The 7,454-nt window shown below is 39.3% G+C and overlaps 1 long non-coding RNA gene across 1 annotated transcript; it reads right to left on the reverse strand.

The window, feature by feature from the left end:
• Nucleotides 1–3,185: 3,185 nt before the first annotated feature.
• On the reverse strand, nucleotides 3,186–6,253 carry LOC119267296. Its single transcript, XR_005132361.1, has 2 exons — nucleotides 3,746–6,253; nucleotides 3,186–3,633 (listed from the first exon to the last, which is right to left on the reverse strand). It is a non-coding gene; the product is annotated as an uncharacterized LOC119267296 (long non-coding RNA).
• Between the last annotated feature and the right edge of the window lie 1,201 nt (nucleotides 6,254–7,454).

Consider the following 7,454-nt stretch of genomic DNA (forward strand, 5'->3'; position numbering starts at 1 on the left):
AATTTTGATGCTAAAGAACGTCCTGAATTGATTTTAAAAATGCATGAGTTAACTAAGGAAAACATTAAGCGTACGAATGCTAAATATAAACTTGCTGGAGATAAGGGTAGAAAACATGTTGTGTTTGCGCCTGGAGATCTTGTTTGGTTACATTTGCGTAAAGATAGATTTCCTAATCTGCGCAAATCAAAGCTAATGCCATGTGCTGATGGTCCTTTTAAGGTGTTAGAGAAAATAAATGATAATGCATATAAACTTGAGCTACTTGTAGATTTTGGGGTTAGTCCCACTTTTAACATTGCAGATTTGAAGCCTTATTTGGGTGAGGAAGATGCGCTTCCGTCGAGGACGACTTCATTTCAAGAAGGGGAGGATGATGAGGACATCAATACCATTGTTACACCCACAATCCCTACTGTTACATATACTGGACCAATTACTAGAGCTCGCGCACGCCAATTAAATTACCAGGTACTTTCGTTTCTTGGTAATGATTCTAATGTTCATGAGATTATGATGCTGCCTAAATTGGATACATTTGTTTTGCTTACAAATGAAGGGCCTAGCTTGGAGAAGGATGAACATTGGAGCAAGAACACGCATGGAGTTGATGACATGCGCAAGGGGATCAAGAACGGAGTTACAAGTGATGATTTCAGGACTTTGAAGCCGCCATAAGGAGTGCATGAAGCCTTGGACGAAATATACAAGATGTCACTTCATAATATTCGTCCATAGGCTATTCTAGGTGGGGCGTCACCTTATTAATGGGCCAGGCCCATGTAATTTCGAAATACTTAAGTATAGGCTATTTTTAGAGTCCGTATGTGTGGGGAAACAAGAGTTAGGGTTGGTTTCGGACCCCACCCTCAAGGGCCACGAAATTCCCCCCTCTTCCTCCATATATACAGCCCTTAGGGCATCGTTTAGACTTTGGGTTTTGTTTAGATTAAAAGTTCGCCATAGCTGCAACTTCGCGTACTTCGTTTGTGTCCAACGATCAGACCAAGACGTCACAGAACCCCACCTTGATCAATAAAGCTTTCATCTTATATTCGCAATATCCCGATTGCAATCTCAGTTTCTTGCTTGTTCTTCGTTTGCTCGCAGGAAACAGACCCTCGTGGTCAGGTTGATCGTGCTCCGGCGTGGTCAATAACCCTCGGAAGTTGGTTTAGCGTTTGCTAAGGCGCGACGTCTCGCACGTTCGTAGTTGGATCGTCAAGGTCGACTCCCACAGAAAATGATAGCCACCATCTCATCGAAACATCGGGACACCTTAGCCTCTATCACTGACCGAGCGACCCAAGATCCAACGGTCTTTCCAGTTTGTCCTCTATCAAACTTACTTTTCTATATCTTAAGTTTGTCCTCTCAACATCAATTACGCCACCGCCACCTGATGTTTTTGTGGGATTTTATTGCAATATTCAAACTGAACTTTGTTAGGATATTGATGTTGTAAGGTATAAATGCGTGACTGTTTTCTTAATCGCTTTTACATTGTCGAGTCTGAAGGTGAGCGTTATTATGTATTCCACTTAACCTTGAATTAATAATCAATTAACCATCCCGTATTACGATTGAATCATCTGCTCTGCCGCATTCCATTCATAATTTGTGCATTGATTCTCTTTAGAGAAATTTCGATCTATACTTCCAGGAGCAGTCCATTGGTCGATCTCTTTGTGCCATTATCCGTCGATCTTCTAATAGGGTTTTAATTAAACAGGGAAGGCGGATGAAGTAGAAGATTGATTAAGTTGAGCAGAGAGATCCAAGATTGCCCCTCTTCGGCACTCTGGCCCCGACAATTCCTGGTAATAAAATGATCATATCATAATAGTGATGTGTTCTTTTTACATGTATGGTTATCAATGTTGTTCATAGAGAGTAAGTTGTCATGACGTATGTGATACAGTTGGCTTATGTGTGATCACTTACAAATTTTTTGTAAATAAAAAATGTTATCTATGACTAGCAAAAGGGCCCATGCGTTGCAACGGGAAGAAAAAAATCATAATATTCAACGGCTGTGACCACATTTTGCGGCATCACCGTGATATACTATCACTCTCAATTTCATGAAATTATGAACAATTTTCAAAATCATGAACCTTTTTTAAAACTTGTGCATATATTTGAAATCGTGGACATTTTTTAAATTCATGAGTTTTTTTCAAATTTTTGAACATTTTTTGAATTCATGAACAGTTTATACTATTTGCAAACATTTTTTAAAAATTGTGAACATCTTTTTAAAGATTTTACTTGAATCGGCGCACATTTCTAGAACCGACGAACATTTTTGGCCCAATTGGTGGACGAATTTTTTAAATTTACGAACATTTTTTTGATTTAATGAACATTTTTTAAATGCATGATTATTTTTTGAATCCGCGAACATTTTACGAATGAATAAACTATTTTGTAAGTCATGAACAGTTTTTTCATTTGTAGGATATTTTTACATTCATGAACATTTTTTTAGTTGGCAAATTTTTGTTCAATTTCATGAACATTTTTGAATACACAAACTTTTTAAAGAATCATGAACATTTTTTTATTTCCCGAACATTTGGTTTAAAAAATGTGAACATTTTTTGAGTAAGCAAATATTTGTACAAAATCGCAAACATTTTTTGAAGGAAAAATTGAACAAAAATAATGAGAAGCTAAAAAGTTTATGCGACATGAAAAATATCAGTACTAAATGGGGTTGATTGCCTTTTATTAGCTTATTAACTCCAGCGCAATGCATTGCAGAATTCCTTTATTAGAGAACACAAGTAATATAGATTAGAGAAAGTAGCATAATTTGGACTCAGGCTTTGATCTGTTGACCGTTTACCCTTATTTCCAAGCATAGATCACACCGTATATATGAACTATATACCAAAATTATAATAGACATCTTGGCGAGGAAGAACAACAAAGTTTCATAGATATCGACATAATTCAGGGAGGCTCACATAGGTATATTGGCACATATGTACAACTAAAGCCTCTGCGAAACCTGAGGAGATCAAAGAAATGAACATGGAGGCTGAACATACAGTCTGCTATATACTCCCTCTGCCCTAAAATTCTTGTCTTAGAATTGTCTAGATATGGATGCATCAAGTCACGTTTTAGTATTAGATACATCCGTATCTAGACAAATTTAAGACAAGAATTTTGGGACGGAGGGAGTATAATTCATGGATAGAACATTACTACAACATAGCATAAGTATGCAATGCGGGAGCTAAATCTTCAATTTTACTACACCGCGTGTCTGCATAAACAACCAATTTCTGCTAAAAGTGTTGCTGAGTTAGCATAATGGAATATGTAAGCAGCAACACCAAGAAGATGAAGTTTTACAGTAATGTAAAGTTCTCTACAATCCTAATTTTAAAGATTATCCAACAAACAACTACAAGAAAATTATGGAAGTCACCGGCCACCCTTCAATCACCAATTGTGAACAGGCAAACAATTCTTCAGCTCACATGCATAGGCTTGATCTAGAGGACACATGAACTTCGATGGTGAGGAGATCCTAGTACACATGAGTATGTCTGATGATGAGGAGACAGGTCATGGTGAGCAGAGCATGAACTGCAGGGTGCAGTGCTGCTGCATGGTGTCCTACATCAGGGCGAGGAGTGAGGAGATTAGCACAGCTCCAACGAATTAGAAAACTGAAAATAGTCATGTACTCAGGTTTAGTCAGTAAGGAAATGGCAAGTTAAAAGCATACTGTGTCTGATTGTCTTTCAACAATGTTACGGCACTGATCCTTGTATCTTTCTTTAGCAACATTGAAATACTCCTGAACCTTTAGGAATTCAGACTTGTGTAAACAAGTAGGCCAATTATAGGAGAAAAACATATAATGAATATGGAACCGGAGAAACAATATATCTAAATCTCATACTAAAACATGGAAATATGACGTAACTTGCAAAACTTATTTTTTTCTGATTCTCCCAAAATTAGGAGCGTTAACAACACATACCTGAATAACACATCGAATAAGGACAACAGACCATAGAGAAGCAGATGAAAAACAAATTGAATTTACTGGCCTTAATACGTGCATGGAGCTTCTTAAAAATCAGAGTGCCCCAATGCTCCGCTTTCTGGATCTCCTACAACAATCAATAGAGACTTTTGCTTCTGTTAGATTGTACTCACTACAGCTATGAAGACCACCGTGACACCAATATTATTACATTAGCCAAGGTTTCAAGATTAGAACAAAAAAAGTACATTCGTTATTCAAGACACAAATTATTAGTTTTCGGACTCTCCTTGGATTGAGAACTATATCTGTGGTCCATAGATCATGTGGATGGAATAAGATAGGCATGACACACAATGAAGTAATTCTCAGTTAAATATTCAAGTAAATTTTAGGTAAAAAAGGACACTTAATCTTCATATATAAATTAGGAGGAAATAGCATGATGATGTATGCAGAATTACAGTCATACGTTCTCACTTACCAAAATAAGCAATGCAACTCGGAGTCCAGTAATCAATCAACGGACGAACTGGGTCAATTTGCATGAAAACATGATTAAGAATATTAAATCCTCCTAGCCCAGGATCAGAACTAATGGCACCACAAAAGATGATTAATTAATTAATTAAACATGGCATCTCCAAAACATCCGGCTTTTGACAACAGCTGTTGCAACTCCATCCGGTAGCCCACGCATAGATACTGCATTGCAACTACATTACCCCTAACGATTCTAATTAAGGTGGCCACCAACCATCCAGAGATCGAAGTAACACTGCGGCATGTTGTCCAAATCCAAATGGCATAAGTAACATTGCGGCATAAAGAAATCATTACGTCTATGTAAAAAGAATGAGAAAAACACATAAAAAGTTATTGTGGAGTAAATATGACATACAAATATCACACTTCAATTTGACATTGTCTATGTATTCTCAATTATTACTCAGAGCATTTAAGGAGTTATCACCAAGCATCCCCTGCCAAGACGAGAACACATAGAGAGCATGCAAAATAACACAAAGTATATACTGTACTTTCAGTAATACAAATGCCAGTACCATTACTTCACCCTGCCACTAAAAGTTACCCCATATGTGACCACTTCCAGCAAGTAGATGGCTCATATTCAGCTATACATTGGCAAACTGGAGCAAAGCTACAATGACTATGGTTTGCAGACCAAAAGAAGACTCACCGACAGGATGCCAGAAGTGGTAGATTATTAAAAATAATAAACATAAGAATAATCAGAGATGCGTATTGAACCCTGCATGTTTAATTCAATCGTGCATCATGTTTTCTGCTAACCCTGCTACATCCGTTGTCAAAGTTTCAACTTCATTCAGTCATCAGGAAAATAGTTTAAACTCTGAAGGTCAGAAACTACCACCGTTTCCACCAAAACATTATGATATGTTAGACATTATATCCCATAACAGAGTGACAAACTGAATAATTTCCCATAAAATGTGAGCCTGAAAACTATCAGAGTAGCAGGGTTGTGGTTTTTGACATTCAACTCCCCTTAAACATTCTGGGGCTTCTGTGTTGCTAACTGTACATGCTTTGTTTCTACTATATCAGTACTCTCACGTATTCCAAGTATCTCATAAAAAACGTGAATCTGTAGCATATGACATCAACAGCAAATTAAGAGTACAACAAAAATATACCCCACACACAGCAAGCAAGCGGCATCATGCAGAGCAAGCCGTTCAGATTGGAGGGGCGCATATGGCTGGCTACGTTGTCCTGCTCGTCCAGATTGGACCTGGCACATGCCAGGCAGTGAAGCGGGAGGGAGCATACGGCGCGAAAAGGGAAGGTCGGGGAGTGGCGCGCAGGTGGAGGAGATGAGCCCCTGGGGTGGGAAGCGACACTGGGGTAGCAGCGATGTTAGCCATGGGAGGCGGGCGAACTGGTCCGTCGGTTGGTGGAGTGCGCCGGGAAGTTGTGGCCGGTGGCGAAACCGGCGGGTTTGGGGGAACCAACGCCGAGGTCGAAGCAACGGGGAGGAGTCCCGGAGCACCGTGGTAGCAGGGGAGGGGGAGCCGGCAACGGCGCGGCGTCGTGTGTCGTCGGCGGTGGAAGGCCGCGGGGTGGGGCACTTGGGGTAGGGGTAGCGCCCCGGCGGAATAGGCCGCAAGGAGGGGGTCGGCGGCGCGCGGCAGGGGCCGGTGGCGGCGGCGGGGGTGGAGGAGCGCTGGAGGTGGAGATGGGATTGGGAGGTTGGGTTGTGGGTTGTGCGGGTACGTTTTTTTTCTCTCTCGCTCGTACCGGTTCGGGACTTCTCGTCAGGACTGCGGCTTGAATATCTAAAAACACAAAGGCTTTTCTGCAAAACTGCCGTGACGTACGACCAGCAGCAATCCGTGGTTTTATTGTAGCACTAGCAAAAGAGCCCGTGCGTTGCAACGGGAGAGAAAACATAACACACACTCTTAACTCAACAACCATCACTCAAGACCACAATAGGTCCATCTTCTTTATTTTTATGAGGCATCATATTTGTGTTGCCGCTTATCCTCTTTCTCACCCTCGCCGGCGATGGCCTCGGTGTTCGCACAAAACAACAAACAACGTGTGTTGAATATGGTTAATCCTAAGGCGTCTCTCTCTCCCTCTCTCCTCCCTCTCCCTCTCTCTCTCCGTCTCCCTCTCTCTCTCTCTCTCTCTGGCGATGAGAAATCTGTTGTTTTCCCTTGCGACATTTTTCAGAGGTATGCACGTGTAGTTATCGATGTTTTCTTTTCCGTATATGGTTATAGTGGAGTGTTTATTTGCAATCGGGATCGCCGCCGGTATGAAAAAACGGATCTTGCGCTATAAATTATAAGTTTGCTTCCATAACAATATTTTAAAAATATTTAACAGGTAAAATTAACATCATATTTAGATTCCACACATTTTTCTAATAAAATTTCATATATAATATGTTAAAACCAAAGTTACGGTTTAAAAGATACAGATAATTTAGAAAATCATTTGATTTGACTCAAATATATTCCAAAATAATATTTAAAGATACTTAAAAGGTAAAAATAATCTAATATTCATATTCTACATATTTTTCTAATCAAATTTTATATATAACATGTTCAAATCGAAGTTACGGTTTAAAAGATATGGATGATTTTAAAAAACATTTGTTTGACTTAAATATGATCCTGGATGAATTACCTAAAACATCAGGGAGATTTTCAAAAAATGTAAAATAACGCTTCGGGTGTGACTTAAATCCGGACGGCGGGTTGATTTCAAAAAAAGACAGGGACTTTTCTGTAAAATACGAAAATAATGATTCGTTTTAACTTAAAACAGGACTGCGGGTTGAATTCTCTGAAATAGAGGGACTTTTCTGAAAAATGGCATAACGGACGAAAGAAACCCAATTTGCTTTATTATTACGTAAAGATATACAAATTATATTAGTTAAAAC

The sequence above is a fragment of the Triticum dicoccoides genome, chromosome 1A (assembly GCF_002162155.2).
Source record: "Triticum dicoccoides isolate Atlit2015 ecotype Zavitan chromosome 1A, WEW_v2.0, whole genome shotgun sequence".
Taxonomy (NCBI): domain Eukaryota; kingdom Viridiplantae; phylum Streptophyta; class Magnoliopsida; order Poales; family Poaceae; genus Triticum; species Triticum dicoccoides.